Genomic DNA, 17,339 nt, shown 5'->3' on the forward strand with positions numbered 1-17,339 from the left:
AAGGTGGAGATGTGGATGAGAGAGTTGGGTCAGCAGTCTTCCTGGGCCCTGCTCAGCTGGGGTACGTCCAGAGATCTCCTCTGCAGTGGCGGCTGCCTGCTCCAGGGATGTTCCTGCCCAAGCTGACTGGTGAGTGTGCACACACTTCCTTTAAGCTTTGCCAAGTTGATCCCATTCCACACTTGACCCTCAGCTGTTATTTTTTACCTTTTTAAAAAATTTTTATTGCAGTATAGTTGATTGATAATGTTGTGTTAGTTTTAGGTGTACAGCAAAGTGATTCAGTTATTCATATACATGTACCCACACTTTTTAAGATTCTTTTCCCATATAGGTCATTACAGAGCATTGAGTAGAGTTCCCTATGCTAAATGGTAGGTCATTATTAGTTATCTATTTTATATATAGTAGCGTGTATATGTCAACCCCAATCTCCCAATTTATCCCTCCTCTCTTTCCCCACTGGTAACCATAAGTTTGTTTTCTACATCTGTAACTCTACTTCTGTTTTGTAAATAAGTTCATTTGTACCATTTTTTTAGATTCTACATTTAAGTGATATCATATGGTATTTGTCTTTCTCTGTCTGACTTACTTCACTCAGTATGACATCTGTAGGTCCATCCATGTTGCTGCAAAAGGCATTATTTCATTCTTTTTATGGCTGAATAATATTCCACTGTATATATATATATGTACCACATCTTCTTTATTCATTCCTCCGTTGCTGGACATTTAGGTTGCTTCCATGTCCTGGCTATTGTAAATAGTGCTGCAGTGAACACTGGGGTGCATGTATCTTTTTGATTTATGCTTTTTTCTGGACATATACCCAGGAGTGGGATTGCTGGATCATATGGTTCAGCTGGGGTTTTGTTCCTCTGCACAGAACTGCCAGAATTGGATGCTGATTGTTGGGTTTTTTTTCTCTATTGCAGGAACTGCCAGTTGTTCATTATTCCTTCATTGATTGAAGACATTTTTATAGAGCACCTACAACAGACAGGAAGACACAGTCCAGAGTCAATCCCCCTCGGCTCTCAATGTAACCCTAATGAAACGTGAGTTTGCCGTGTACCTTTAGAGACTGTGTAAGTGCTACTGTTGACTAGCTCACCAGATGCCTTAAGGCTGGGTCTTTTTTTTCTAAATCTCTGAGCATCCGCTGTTATCCACAAGAACTGATGGCTTAATATGGGCACTGAAGAGGCTGGAAGTGAGGCTGGGTCATGGTTGGGGTCAGAACATGGGAAATGGGTTCTAGGAGAGCTTTAAGACAGCATGGGAATTTCTTAATATCAATAAGGCCTGGCTGGCCCTGGCTCCAGGTGAGTCTGGGAGCCAGTGGCTCTGCTGAGTGACAGCCAATGAGCCACACTAGGGTAATTTATAGAAAAGGGTGACAAGGAATGACCTTCAGCATTTTTGTTTAATAACATTACCTTCACAAGCTGCAATCCTTTAGTTTCACAGATACCAGTGGCAAGACTTGAATGAATTTTACCTGAATTTCTGCTTTATTTATTTCCCTGCTAACTTCATTTCTAAAATCACCTTTGCTGAATGACAACTCAATCAATTCAATAACATGCAATTTTACACAGTAGGAACCTATTCCCAGATCCCCCTTCATACTTGTAATTGTCGGCTACTTCCTTGAATAGCCTGTGTGTTTCAAAGCCAAGTTATTTTCATCTCCAGACCCCCGAGGTGGAATGACACTGTGAGATGGACACAGTCCTGACTCGAGGCTGAAGATGCTCTCCTCTTCCCGTTCTTTATTCACATGCATCTCTCGTTCATCACAGCCTGAGCTGCCAGCTCATGTTCAATTTCTCATCAGTTCAGTTGTGTTAAGGAATCATCAGCTTGATCGGCTTCATTTTAGAAGCTTTCTGAGATGCTGGGATTTCTTACTTTGTTTCCCATGCTTTTGGAATCTTGCCAAAGTAAATTAGGGTAAAATGAACATGTATATTTTGGCTTTATTTTCCAGGATGGGGTAAAGTGATGGACAGGATTGTATTACTAGAGGAATTAAGGAGGAGGTGGGCTGCACACATATTCTGTTGATCCACAGAATCTGTGGGTAATGAACTGGGAAAAAAATCTGCTGATTGAAAATTTGAATCATTAAAAGCTTTGAAATCTACAGCTTCTTTTAGATTTCAATCTTCTGTGATTTGCTTAGAGTTCATGCTGCAGTGGTCTGAGACACAGGTCAAATTGTCAGTCACAATGAGCAGGGTTTGCTCATGGCCTCTGTTGTTTCAGAATTATATTAAACACTTGAAAAAGCTGCAGGAACTCTTCCAGGGCTCTGGAGTAGTCATCATGGTATAGTACTCCCTGGACTTTCATCGATTTAGAATTTGCATTTTCCATTATTTGCAAATGACCCTCCAGGTTCTAAATATATTATAATTTGTATTCTTATTGAAACATGAATTAGAATTGCACTAGCTGGCTGGGATGCTGGGGCATAGCCGTGGATTACATTGCTGGTCTAACACTCTGCCCTCTGCCACTCAAAGAAAAAATCCTTTTCACTCATTGTATATACATATTATGAGGAAAATGATGTGTGATATAGTCGTTCTTTGTGAATTGGGGGGATTCGTAAAGCTATTGTAAAGAATTACTCATGAGTGTCAGGCTGTACTGTCGGTATATCTTATCGTCTTATTGTAATGAAACCGAGTATGGCAATGCTTTTCTCATCTGTGGATGGCTTATCTGGATATTAAGAAATAATTTGTTTTGTAATCTGTAAGTAAAGAAAAAGGGCTGCTGAGAAGACAATATAGATGTTCCCACATCTATCCACACTAAAACTCATACTCTTAGCTCAAAGGTGATCTCCTCAAGCCCTCATCCAGAATTACCCTCTGCCCTTTTTGATTTAAATTCGACCTCAGGTGCAAAGAGTTGAAGTCATCATCCTAAGATGCTCATGGCCTCTACCTGATCATTGTGGCTCACATTGATAAGTTTATTTTAGTATTTTCTGCCTTCATGCCCATCTTTATGCCTGTTATCTCCTTCATATCTAGTAAACATGCAAACTCATGTGTTTAGGATATGTTACTGAAATGTATGACATTTAAATGTATATAATGGTATTTCGGTATATGTCTTATTTTTTCTTTTTTACTGTTTCCACTCAGCATAATTTTTCAGGATTTATCCATGTTGGTGAATGTGCATGTGGTTAATTCTTCCACTGCATTGTCTTCCAGAGCGTATGTCCACCATGGTTTGCTTACAGTCCCAGTTACAGACGCCACTGTTGGCTCAATGCTTTGCTGCCACATACAATGCTATGAAGACCATCTTTATCTGTGCCCCTGTATGGTCCTGGGTGAGTGTTCCTGGGGTGATAGCCCTAGAGTCAGATTATAGGTTATAGGGTAATTGTACATTTCATCTCACATATTACTGCCAACTTACTCTCCAGATGACTGTTCCATTTTTCTGTAGGAGTGAACTAGACTTCCTATATCCCTACATTCTCATCCATGTAAATTAGCGTATTTCTGGGTATTAATGGTGTAGAACATCTCTTCATATATTTATTAGTCATTTGGATTTCCCCTTCTGGGAATTGTCTAGTCATACCCTTGTCCATTTTAATATTGGGTTTCTTGTCTTTCTCATTAATTTGTTGGAATTCCATGTATATTTTAGACATTAATTTTTGTTGGTTTTGATGCAATTTTCTTCTGATATCTTTTGTTGAAGAGAAATTATTTTTTATATGACAAATATTTTATTTTGGAAGAATTTGAGATTACAGAAAAGTTGTAAAGATACTACAGACTGTTTCCATATCACCTTCTCCCCAATGTTAACATCTTACATAATTTGGCACATTTGTCAAAACCAAAAAAATTAACATTGGCTTAATAATATTAACTAAATCACAAGTTTATTCAGATTTCACCATTTTTTCCCACTGATGTCCTTTTACTGTTCCAGGATCCTGCATTGCATTTAGTTGCCATGTCCTTAGTCTCTTTTGATCCATGCTAGTTTCTTAGTCTTTCCTTGTTTTTCATGACCTTCTCAGTATTGAAGAGTACTGGTCAAGCATTTTGTAGAATGTCTCTCAATTTGGGTTTGACTGCTGTTTTCTTATGATTAGACTGCACTTTATACATTTTTTGTAAGAAGACCACAGAGGTAAAGTATGTTTCCTATCATATCAAATCAAGGGATACGTAATATCAACATGACTTATCACTGGTGATGTTAACTTAATCTTGAACACTTGGTTAAGGTGATATCAGCCACTTTTCTCCACTGTCAAGTTAAATTATTTTCCTCTCCATACTCTATTCTTGGAAATGAGTCACTAGGTTCAGCCCACAGGGGAGAGGAATCAAACTTCACCTTCTGGGCAAGGGAGTATCTACATATACTATTTAGAATTCTATAAGGAACAATAAATCCTTAATTTTAATGTGATCAAAATTGCCAAATTTTCACCATATGGCTTGTGCTTTTGAGGTCTTGTTTCCTATCCCAAAGACCACAAAGATGTTCTTTTATACTTTCTTCCCCCCCCCACACACACATACACACATACACCAATATAATATTCATCTTTAATCTTTAGGTTTTTAATCCATCCAGATTTTACCTTTATATAAGTTGTGAAGTAGGGTCTAAATTAAAATTTTCTCCTTTTTTTTTTTTAAAAAACTCCCTTTCTTGAACTGATCCTTCCCCCACTGATTTATTATGTCAGCTGGCCATATATCCAATTTCCAACTGGGAACTCTTTCTGGGCTCTATTTTGTTCCATTGGTCTGTTAGTCTGTTATTGTGCCAGTATATAATAGAGTTATACTATGGCATTATAGTATGCATTCATATCTGGTAGGGTAAGTGTTGTGGGTTGAATGGTGGCCTCCACAAAGATTTGTCCACATCCAAATCCCTAGAACCTGTGAATGTCACTTTATTTGGAAAAAAGTCATTATATATGTAATTAAATTAAGGTATTTGAAATGAAATTAGCCTGATTACCTGGCTAGGTCCTAAATCCAATAGCAAGAGACAGAAGAAGGAAAGACACAGACATACAGAAAAGAAGGTTTATGTGACAGCAAAGACAGATTGCACTTATACAGCCATAGGTCAAGAAAGCCAAGGACTGCCGGCAACCAGCAGAAGCTAGAAGAGGCAAGGAACATATTCTACCTTAGAGTTCCCAGAGAGAATGTGGCTCTGACAACACACTGATTTTGGATTTCCAGCATCCAAAACTGAGAGAGAATATATTTCTGTTGTTTTAAGCCACCTAGTTTGTGCTAATTTGTTACTGCAGTCCTAGGAAACTAATGCAGTAACTGCTTCTGTTCCTTATTTTTTAAAATTGTCTTTTATTCATGGACATTTATTCTTCCATCCTAATTTTAGACAGTTTGATGAGATGTTAAAAAACCCTGCTGAAATTTTTTTTGGTAATATCATTAAATTTATAAATTAATTTGGAGGGAGAATTTACATCTTTACAGTGTTAAATAATCTCATCCATGAGCATTGGGTTTTTCTCCATTAATCAGAACTTATATGATTTAGTGGGCTTTAAGATTTTCTCTGTAAAATTCTTGTGTATTCTTTGTTATTTTCAAACCATGACAGTTTTGCTCTTCCCTTGCAATCTTCATGTCTTGTTGCATTGGCCAAGACATTGAGGGCTATATAAAGCAGTTGCAGTAATAGTGAGCATCTTCGTCTTATTCTGGTGTAAAAGGGGATGCATTTAAAATGCACTGACTATGGGACTTCCCTGGTGGTACAGTGGTTGGGAGTCTGCCTGCCAATGCAGGGGACACGGGTTCGTGCCCCGGTCCGGGAGGATCCCACATGCTGCAGAACAGCTGGGCCTGTGAGCCATGGCCACTGAGCCTGCACGTCCGGAGCCTCTGCTCTGCAACGGGAGGGGCCACAACAGTGAGAGGCCCACGTATCGCAAAAAATAAAATAAAATAAAATGCACTGACTACATGTGAGGTTTCCTGGGGGTCTTTTATTTATTTATTTATTTTTGGCTGTGTTGGGTCTTTGTTGCTGCGTGCGTGCTTTCTCTAGTTGCAGTGAGTGGGGGTTACTCTTCATTGCGGTACATGGGCGTCTCATTGCGGTGGCTTCTCTTGTTGCAGGGCATGGGCTCTAGGTCTGCAGGCTTGGGCTTCAGTAGTTGTGACACGTGGTCTCAGTAGTTGTGGCTCACAGGCTCTAGAGTGCAGGCTCAGTAGGTGTAGCGCCTGGGCTTAGCTGTTCCAAGGCATGCGGGGTCTTCCTGGACCAGGGCTCGAACCCATGTCCCCTGCATTGGCAGACAGACTCCCAACCACTGCACCACCAGGGAAGTCCCTCCTGTGGGTCTTTTAGTAGATCTTCTTCCTCCTTTATCAACGTAAGAAATTTCTTTTTCTATTCCTGATTCAAGGAGATGGGAAAATAGACCACACATTTTGATAGGAGTAGAGGCAAAGTTACATTGCAAAGGTCGTGGACATAGTGATGAGTGGAAAATTGTCACCATTTTTGTCCAGTGTGACTATTGTGACGATCTATCCACTACACTTCCACTGGATAAGTTATAAGCTGTATTTAGCATAGTAAATTTCTGGTTGGAAGACAGGTGGGGAGTCAGGGACTACTTAGTCATGAGAAAAATATCCATGACTTAGAGATGGGTGTGGTGAAATGAAACTTTTAATTTTTTAAAATTGCCACAGGGGCAACATGGGGCAGACTACTGAAAAATACGGTAATGCTTTGTGAAGATTTTTTTCAGAGTAATTTCCCAATAGGTACAACCATCAACATGAGCACCAATTCATCAGCAAATATTTACTAAGTCATTACCATAGGCCAAGCACTGTCATAGTGGCTGGAGGAGTACAAAGAATAAGACAGTTTGCCTTCAAAATACTTTCAGCTTATTAGGAAGATATAGCAGTCCCCCAAAGAGGGCCAATAATACAAGGTAAAATGTAAGAGACATCAAAAAAGAGGTCCAAAGAGATGGCAATAAAGCATTCAGCTCTTTAAAGAGATTAAAAAAACAGGAATATATCTTCAATAATGTAATAAAAGCCAGTGGAGAGGGAGATTCACTTTTCATAACTAGGCCACCAGAGTATTTAAATTCCAAAAGCAAGGGATGTTTATATTTAGATTTCTTCACAAATGACACCCTACTACGTGAATTTTCTAGAGATTTGAAAGAATTATTGTGACTTTGAAAATAGCTTCCCACAATCTGACTCTGTGAATTAAATGGAAGAGACATGAACGGGTTTCCACATCTGTATTGGAGTCTCTCCACTTACAAATCACTAATAACAAAACTAGCTCAAAGCATGTGTTGACATGAGAATTAGCTAGTAGAAACCATTGCAAAGCACTGTGGAAACCTTAAGTGCTGTGGAACTAGGTCAATACGGACGTTGGCTTGCCTCCAATTGCTCCTGAAAGAGAGAAAGAGTTAGATGACAGTTGAGTGACCATTTAACCAGCTATTCAGGTGACTGGCGGGATGCCTGGTGATACACGGAAGAAGAAAATTTACAGAAGATAAAAGTAGGAGTAGCAAAAGAGATCAGGGACCATGCTTCTCATCTGGGGCACTGCAGGCATTTTGAACAGGACAAGTCTTTGTTGTACAGGACTTCTGGTGTGTTGAGGATATTTGGCATCTCCTCTGGTTGAACATCACAGAGACAGGGAGCTAGGAACCCTTAGGAAATGATATTGCCAGGGGGTTTAGAGGGAGCAGAGTTTGAAGACGGAGTTAATGAAGAAGTGGAAAGATTTAATAAGAACGGCAGCAATATTTTGGTATTCGAGTGGATTTCAGTCAAGTTAATCCATTTTGCACAGGGCTTCCAGACTATTCTTTCTTTTTCTTTTTTTTTGGGGCCATGCTGAGTGGCTTGTGGGATCTCAAATCCCTGACCAGGGATTGAACCCAGGGCCATGGCAGTGAAAGCCCGAAATCGTAACCACTAGGCCACCAGGGAACACCCCCAGACTATTCTTAAAAATTTGCTTTCACTCTGTATGACAGACTCTAGGTCCATCCATCTCACTACAAATAACTCAATTTCATTTCTTTTTATGGCTGAGTAATATTCCATTGTATATATGTGCCACATCTTCTTTATCCATTCATGTGAGTCAGAAAGAGAACAACAAATACCATATGCTAACACATATATATATGGAATCTAAAAAAAATAAATGGTTCTGATGAACCTAGGGTTAAAACAGGAATAAAGACACGGATGTAGAGAATGGATTTGAGGACACAGGGAGGCGGCAGGGTAAGCTGGGATGAAGTAAGAGAGTAGCATTGACATATATACACTACCAAATGTAAAATAAATAGCTAGTGGGAAGCAGCTGCATAGCACAGGGAGATCAGCTCTGTGCTTTGTGACCACCTAGAGGTGTGGGATAAGGAGGGTGGAAGGGAGACACAAGAGGGAGGGGATATGGGCATATACATATGCATATAGCTGATTCACTTTGTTATACAGCCGAAACTAACACAACACTGTAAAGCAATTATACTCCAATAAAGATGTTAAAAAAAATTTGCTTTCCTTGCATCATGGCTCTGTTCTGAAGCCTTCAGTGACTCCCTATGGCTTATAAATGTAGACCACATTCCCAGGCTTGACATTTGCCTTCCCTTCAAAACTTAATTCCAACCCCCATCTTCCATTTTCTTATGTGGACTTTTACAGTTCCAGTTAATAGAGCCCAACAAAAGAAACTTGAATGATCCAGAATGATCAAGATGGGAAATGAATTAATGTTGAAGTCTTTTGTGGCTGAAGATTTTAATGAAGGGTTTCCAGTGGGGTTGACACCAAGGCTTATTCTTGTTGCTCTGATGTTGGCATTTGTTAACAATAGCATCCTCAGGTTGCAGGAGTTATCTTTCCCTTTGCAGTTTCCTAACTTAAAATCGCCTCTCCAGTGTTGTTCTGATCACAGTCCTTCTATCAGAACCACAGACATTTGTCCTGTACCTGTGTCTTTGCTTCTGTATGTTTCCCTACCTCTTCCATCTGGTCGTCTTCTTTGTACAGGCTGTCATTTCCAGGGGACTGAACCTCAGTAGTAGATGCTTCAATTAGATACTAGATCTATTGCTACCTGAAAAAATTGTCTATTTGAGGCTTCAGGATCAGAAATTAAGTGTTTTCTTTGTAATCTAGTTGGTATGATTAAACTTCCACTTAGCATTAAGATATCTGTAATATTGCACAGAAAAAAGTGTTGTATGAATCCAAATACTCTTAGGATTTCTAACTCATAAACCGAAACTTGTCATTTCATTTATGATAGAAATCTGGGACTCATTCATCTCTATCTCCTCTCCCTTCTCTTCCTAACCAGTCCCATATCCTGATGACCTAACCTCCTAAATAGTTCTGAAATGAAATTGAAACTCCTTTCAATCCTACTGACAGGTCCTTAGTTCAGATTCTTACCATCTCTCACTTGGCTTATTACAAATAATCACTAAATGGTCTCTGCTTCTAGACACCTCCTTCCCCTACCCACCCCCACCCCACCCTGGGGAAAACCCTCTCACTTCTACCCAAATTCAACTTTTACCATGTTACTGGCCTGCTAGAACCTTTCCATATTTCCTCTTTTGTTCCAGGATAGTATTTAAAAGACTTTAGTCCTTTCATGGTCTAGTACCTGCTCATCTTCCCTGTCTCATTTCCTAGCCCTCCTCCTCACCCTGTGCCCTCTAGTGGTGTCAAATGACCATAGTTACAAAAATCATACTGCATTTTTTCATGCCTATATGCTTTTTATTTTTTTAAACGCTGTTCTTTTGTTAATGACTACTCATCCTTCATGATGCATCTTTGGGGACTTCCCTGGTGGTCCAGTGGTTAAGACTCCATGCTTCCACTGCAGGGGGCTTGGGTTCAATACCTGGTTGGGGAACTAAGATCTCGCGTGCTGCGTGGTGTGGCAAAAAAAAAACGGCATCTCTGGAGTCACCCTCTCCTGGCAGACTTTCCTGATCTACACGTCTGTGTTGCATGCCTCTTCTGTGTTCTCTGTAAGCTCCCTGTGCATTTCTCTCTCTTAGCACATATCGCATTGCATTGAAGTGATCTGTCCAGCTGCCTGTCTTCGTCTCTTGACTGGAGCCTGGAACCTAAAGTCTGTCTCTGATTCATACCTACATCTGCAGCCCCCAGCACAGTGTGGCATAAAATTGATGTTCAGTAAATGTTTTCTGAAAGGTTGAATTCAAATTTGTAAACTTTCTGAGTAAGGCCAAAGAAAAGTGTGAAGTTGAGAAATATCTGGTAAGTTGAGGTGATACTGACCATTCAGACATTTCAGGCCAAAAGACACCAATTTTTATGATCTCTCAACAAAGGATTAGACCAGATGATTCCATTTGACCTCCGACCTCTCCCCTGCTAACCTGGTAGAATTAAAGGCAGGCCGCTAAGTGAAACAGATCTAGGATACTGCTGAGGGCTGACTTAGCTTTGTCAGAAGAGGGTGGAGAGTGGTGCTTGTTATTGAAGGCTCCAGGGAATCAGTATTCTCTTGCCTTGGGGGTAGGTACTGCTGAGGGCTGTGTGTGTGTGTGTGTGTGTGTGTGTGTGTATGTGTGTACCACACGTGGGCACATGGTGGTCATGACAACAAGCGGGATGTTTTGAAGAAGCCCCAGGGCGAACAGGGAGCCTTCTCAATCAGCCTGACTATAAGGCACTTGAGACCTTGATGATGGAGGACTTTATTATTTCTAACAGCTAATATTTTATCGATCACCTACTGTCCGCCAGGCAATATTCTAAGTGATTTATGTGCATTAACTCATTTAATCTTCACAACAAGCCCAGGAAGCAGGTACTCTCATTGTCTTCATTTTAGAGATGAGGAAACCAAGGCTCACAGAATTGAAGTGATATGTTCAAGATCAATCAGCTAAGAAATGTCAAGGGCAGGAGTAATCCGAGGCAGCATGACTCAGGAGCCCAGGTCCAGGCTGACCTGCCTCAACTATTTTATCCTGCCTTTCATGTGCTGTCACGGGCCAGAGCCAGTGCTGCTCACTTCTGGGAGACCAGGTCTGCAGATGGTTTCTAGGAATGACAAGGGGGTATTGATCTTTGAGGAGGTGCAGGGAGCCCCACCTGGTGGGCTTTGGGGGACCAGGGCAACTGAGCTGCAGCCTGAGGGGAAGTCTCAACGGCAGCATATGCAGAGCTGTGATCTGTGGAGGAAGAGCTGTAATCACTGGCCAGATGATAGCCTCCCACTGCACCCTCTAGTCCTGGTTAGAAGTCTGCAGGGGGCTGGTAGAGTGAACCCACCCTCTGAGCATGCTCGCAGTGGGCTGGAGATGGTAGTGGAGTAATTCATCCATAATTGGGGGCTAAGTGCCAAGATCTGGGCTGGGAATCTACACACATTGACTCTAATTCTCAAACCCACCCTGCAAGGTGGATAAAACAGTCTCAGGAAGGTTAAATAATGTACCCAAGTTGCAGCATTAGTCTCTGAGCTCAGATTTGAATCCAGTTCTACTTGATTCCAAAGCCCATCTTTTTGACCCATACTCACTGCCTTTCTTTTTTTTTTTTTCCGGTATGCGGGCCTCTCACTGTTGTGGCCTCTCCCGTTGCGGAGCACAGGCTCCGGACGCACAGGCCCAGCGGCCATGGCTCACGGGCTTAGTTGCTCCGCGGCATGTGGGATCTTCCCGGACCAGGGCACGAACCCGTGTTTCCTGCATCGGCAGGCGGATTCTCAACCACTGCGCCACCAGGGAAGCCCCACTGCCTTTCTTATATAATGCCTGCATTCTTTTCTTTCATTCTCTATTTCTATTCTTTTCTTTTCCTCTTCCTTTCTTCCTTTCTTCCTTCCTTCCTTCCTTCCCTCCCTCCCTCCCTCCCTCCCTCCTTCCTTCCTTCCTTCCTTCTTTTCTTTCTTTTTCTCTCTCTCTCTCTTTCTTTCCTTCCTTACTTCTTTCTTTCTCTCCCCCCCCCCCCGCCCCCTCACTCTCTTTCATTCCACAACTTCCTCCTGGATCATGGAAGGAGAGCTGTGGCCTGTCTATGCAGTTGGAATATTTTCCCTGGATCTGGGGCAGTACCAGAACTGGGAGGACCATGACATGCCCCATAAAAAGCACTGTCAAATTCTTTTTTAATCCCTAGGTGTCTACAGTCAGAATTCACCTCAGTTTTTGTCTTTGTCCTTTTTTGACTGTTTCACGTGCCTGGGAAGTCGGTGTATGAGCAAAAGCTGAGCGTGCAGAGCCCAGCACTACCTGTGAGGCTAGATTCGTGGGGCAGCAGTGGGATGCACAGCCAACTGGCTGGGGGCTGTGAGGCTCGACTGCATGGAATACTGAAGGCAAAGGGCACTCATAGCTTATTGTTGAGTTGGAGAGTGATGACATCAATATTTTATGTGGATTATTCTGGAGTCAGATGCATGGTGTGTTGGGTAGGAGAGAGACTGAGAGATAGGAGGTCCTGTAGGGATGGAGACGGTGGGATATGGGGCTGAAATTAGACAATGGAGGGGGAATGGGAAATCAGGGACAGATGGGAGAGGCATTGTGATGCTGCAAAGAAAGAGTAACAGCCCTTGCTTGATTGTGGGGAGTGGTAGTGCCGTGAGATGAGACTAGTAAAGCATCCTAACAGAACTGGGGAAATCAGAAATGGGAGCTCATTTGGGAGAAAAAAGATTAATCTTAAACAGTTTTAGCATTTTGGAGTTTTAGGAGTATTTTGAAAAGGCTCTGGCTGGAAATGCTTCCATTGCAGAGACCATCCTTGCCTTTCAGAGCCATTGTAATTTGGGAAATATGAATCTTTTACCCATCTCTTCAGGACTCCTGAAGACAGAGGTAAGACTTCTGCTTCTAGTGATCATGGCTGCATGAAGCCAGCCTCAGGATAATAAACCAGGTAATTATCTCCATCCTTCCTATGACAATAATGGTGTTGAGGCAGGCAAAAATTCATTAGAGGCGGCTTTGCAAGCCCCAGGGGCTGATTGTCAGAATCCGCCTCTGCAGCATTACACCAGGGTGGTGTAATGATGGCCGAGGGCCACATTATGCCTCCAGAGTAAAGAATTGTGGAGATGAAAAGGACAAAGACACCTACATCCTAGCATGGTACCCCACCAAGTCTGAGTGGATGGTCCGGATCAGTAATTAGAAACACAGCACAATAAATATTGAAAGAAACTTCTGTAAACATTCTAGAGGACAATGAAATGAGAAATAATAAGCAGATGGGCTTTTATTCAAGGCAAATCATGCCAGATGGACACAGTACCTTTTTTTTTTTAATGGATAAAAGTACAAAGTTGGTGGATGAAGGGAAAATGGCATGTTTGATGTCATTTGTTTGAAGATGGTTAAAGCATTTGAGTCTTCCAAGAAGTCTGATTTGCAGAATTGGCTCAGAATGCCTGGAATAGAAGCACATACCTAACAAAAAAGTTGGATAAATGCTGCTAATTGGGCAATAGAAAGTGCTGGAACATTGAGCTGGCAGGACTGCCTCAGAAGGGGTCTTCCAAGGGACCATTGAACTTTGGAGCCTGAAGGGACCTTAAAGATTGTCAGTTCCAACCCTCTCATTTAAGGATAAGGAAACTCAATCAAAAGGAGACCATGACTTCACAAAACCAGGGCTAGAACAAGGGTTACTTGACAATTAGTTCTGCAGTGTGAGTGCCAGGTCTCCTCTCTACCCAGCATCTCTCTTATCTAGGAAAGGCAATAAATGTGTTCAAGTACAAATTCTGAAAGGATTCTAAATACAGAGATGAAATAATGGGACCGTGAGCAAACAAAGCCTGAGATATAGATCATGTCCCCTGAAGAGGGGGGTGGCCTCAGATAAAGTGGAGATGGTGGTTGGGAGAAAACTGGGAAGCTTCATGCCAGGCCATGCTCCCAAGGTCCCTGCATGGTGTTCAAGCCACTTTCAGTGATATTAACTCATCATTGCTATGAAGCAAATATTACCCATTTTGCAGGTGAGAAAATGACAGAACTCTAGGAGGTTTGGTGACTTGTCCAACTAAGGTCCAACAGCAAGCATGGAGTTGAACTAGGATGAAAGCTCATGTCTTCTGATTCTGGTCAGGTTATTTCTCACCCACATTTTGCCTTTGGTAAAATTCTGATAGAGGCCCAGACCTTCCTGCCCTATTATCTCTCCAGAAAACTCCCTTCTTCCTCTTCTGGGCCCTTTCTCAACTCGTCTTCCTGCCGTTATACAGCTCCCCAGATGCCTGGCCTTCCTGACTTCACTGCATTCTCCCCATTCTTCATCAAAACATATCAGTCTCCTTTCCCATTTCTGCTGAGCTTTGTGCTAAGCCTTCTGTCACCCTAAAAACTAATTTCATCCATTGCCTTCACAGGTGGTGGTTTCACCCCCCCCCCCAGCATGCTTCCTCATTTAAAAAACAAAACACAGCAATGATGCCTAGAATATTGTGACCTACAGGGAAGGAGCACCATCGAGCCAATGCCTAAGAAGAAGTAGCCACTCTGTATTTATGAAGAAGGTCGTGGGCTGGGAACTTTCCTCAAGACCCCTCTCAATAGTTCTTCCTTTCTTATGAAGAGTAATTTATTCCCCCCAAACCCATCCCATATCTGAGCACCCTGGCTCTAACCATTCAACAGAGGACCCTGTGGTTATCAGGATCAGTCTTTTGAGTGGGTGGCAGGTTGAATAGGGAGGGAATGTTAATAAGTAATTTTGTTCCTTTCACACATAATTTTTTCCCTGTCAGCGTGTGGAAGAGTTTTTGGCAACAGGTAGGTTTTTTTTTTTTTTTTTTTTTTAAGAAGAGTCATTGTGATAAAGGAAAAAAAAAAAAAAAAGGAAGCCTGTCTGCGTCTCCTTCTACTGCTGAAAAATAGCTCCTTGGCCTTCATTGGTCCAGACTTTCAGCTCTGGGTGACCCATGGAACAACATGGTTAAATACAATTCTTGAACTTATTTTTTATCTCTTTTTGGTAAAAACGCTCAATGCATGCTTACCAGGAAGCACCCTATTTACCATCTGCTGTGAATTGAATATTTTTGTCTCCTCAATATCCATAGGTTGAAATCCTAACCCCCAAGGTGATGGTCTTTGGAGGTGGGGCCTTAGGGGGGTAATTAGGTCATGAAGGTGGAGCCCTCATCAATGGGATTAGTGCTCCTTTACAAGAGATCCCAGAGTGATCCCTCATCGCTCTGCCACATGGGGACACAGCCAAAAGACAGCTGTCTCTGAACCAGAAAGTGGGTCCTCACCAGATACTGAATCTGTTGGCAACTTGATCTTGGACTGCCCAGCTTTCAGAACTGTGAGAAATAAATTTCTGTTGTTTACAAGCTGCCCAGTCTATGGTATTTTGTTATGGCAGCCTGAACGGACTTAAGCACCATCTGATAATAGTATGGGCTGTTTGCCTCACTCCTGGGTTCACATGCTCCCTTTCTTCCACTCAGCTAGAGAGTTCCGTGAAATTATTGAGCCCTTTTACGTGCCACACGTTGTATTGGCCCTGAGTATACCCTGTTTACAAGATGTGGCTTTTCTGTTTCTTCTAGGAGCTTACAGTATAGCTGGGGTGATGGAGAAGTCAACAGGCAGTCTCTATGAGGAGGTAGTTATAGGGAGTTGCACAAGTACATGGGGTCACATGACTTAGCCTTGGGAGCTGGGGAATCCAGGCTGCAGGAAGTGGCCTCTGTGTAAGGACCACAGGATGGGTAGTAGGCTAGGCTGGGGTAGGGTAAAGGGAACAACCTAAACAAAGCCCTGGAGGCTACAGAGAGCATTTTACATTTAGAGACTAAATTTTGCATTATTTTCTTTTGATCCGTAGCTGCAATGTTTTAGGAAAAAATTCATTCCCCTGCCTCCACCATACCCCAGTTTCATTCAGTAAGCCCGCTGTACTTACTCTCTGGCTCCAAAATCAAGCCACCTCCTCCCCCCAAGCCCTCCGTGGTGATGTTTGCTGGGCTCCAGGCCTCTCAGGACTCCTATATGAGGTCATTTTAGTAACTGACGGGCTCTGTGCCACACAAATTCAGCCTCAAAACAAGTAATATTACATTTGAGAGCTGTCAGTGTATTTATCTGGCATATATTTTTACTCAGTGACAAGTATGTGCTTAGATGTAGGCTATGATACTCAGTTTACATGTTTTTTTCAGTGTATAAGATGCATAAGGAACATTCCAAGTGGCTTTTACTCAGTTATCATATTTCGTCTTAGTCTTCCCATGGCTAATAGTAAGCAAATCCTGTATAATTTTTTCTCTTAAATCTTTCATTGCAATCCCTAGTTGAAAGTTTGTCTTTCCTTCTTTCTTTTTTTTTTTAGTACTTCTTTGATAGGTTTGATTAATGTCTTTAGAAAAAGAAAAGATTAGTTTTTCTTACCCCATAATTAGTATTACTACGGAGGGAGCCAGAAGCCGGAGCCAGTGGAAGAAAGCCTGGGATGGTGACCTCATCCTGTGTGTGACCCTCACCACCACCAGGACCCGGCAACAATGCGGCAGCCTCGCTTGTGTTCAATCTTCAAGTCTGTCCTCTTACTATCTTTGCAGCTAAAGATAGAAATCCTTCTATTTTCTCATATGCTGGGAAAGGTTTCTCCAAACAGCCTGCCTATTGTCTCCAAAGCAAATCTACTCACAATGTGAAATATTGCATACACAACTTTTTCTGGTTTCCTTTTTCTTTTTTCTCCCCCCAGGTTTTGCAAAGTAACTCTGAAGACAACTTCTGCAGTGGAGTGAATCTGCCCAAGGGTTATTTTTTTACCCCGAATAACAATAACTCCTCTAAGAGCGGAAGTTTCTTTTTGCAGAGCTATATTATTATTATTTGGGACTGATGGACTGTCAGTCTTCTCTGCCGGAAACAGAAATGCTAATCGAGCCTTCAGCATGATGGGACCGGACTCAAACTTCTCCACTTCACTGAGACCCAGGTGGACAATGGTTTTGCTGAGTCTTGTTTTTGTAGGTCCTTCTGGAGATGTGGCCTGTAAGAAACTCTAGCAATCTAGTGAATGTTGTTCTAACTGAGCTCACTGTAGTACATTTTTCACCAAATTACATTAGCATATAAAACTTGGATTATTGATTTCTTCTTTGCTTGTTGTGGTTTCTGGGCAAAAGTCCAGTTTATAGAAGCAAAGAGAACATACACACACTTGAATTGAGAGTTAGTTGTCTGTTTATTTGTTCTTTGTTTTAGAGACCTGGAACAT

General features: G+C 41.9%; 1 long non-coding RNA gene across 1 annotated transcript; it reads left to right on the forward strand.

Annotated features, from left to right (window-relative positions):
• LOC136793276 (uncharacterized) lies at positions 1 to 17,053 on the forward strand. The gene is made up of 4 exons (XR_010838398.1): positions 1 to 129; positions 939 to 1,061; positions 3,240 to 3,361; positions 16,821 to 17,053. It is a non-coding gene; the product is annotated as an uncharacterized lncRNA (long non-coding RNA).
• The last annotated feature ends 286 nt before the right edge of the window (positions 17,054 to 17,339 follow it).

This window comes from Kogia breviceps, chromosome 1 (assembly GCF_026419965.1).
Source record: "Kogia breviceps isolate mKogBre1 chromosome 1, mKogBre1 haplotype 1, whole genome shotgun sequence".
Classification (NCBI taxonomy): Eukaryota; Metazoa; Chordata; class Mammalia; order Artiodactyla; family Physeteridae; genus Kogia; species Kogia breviceps.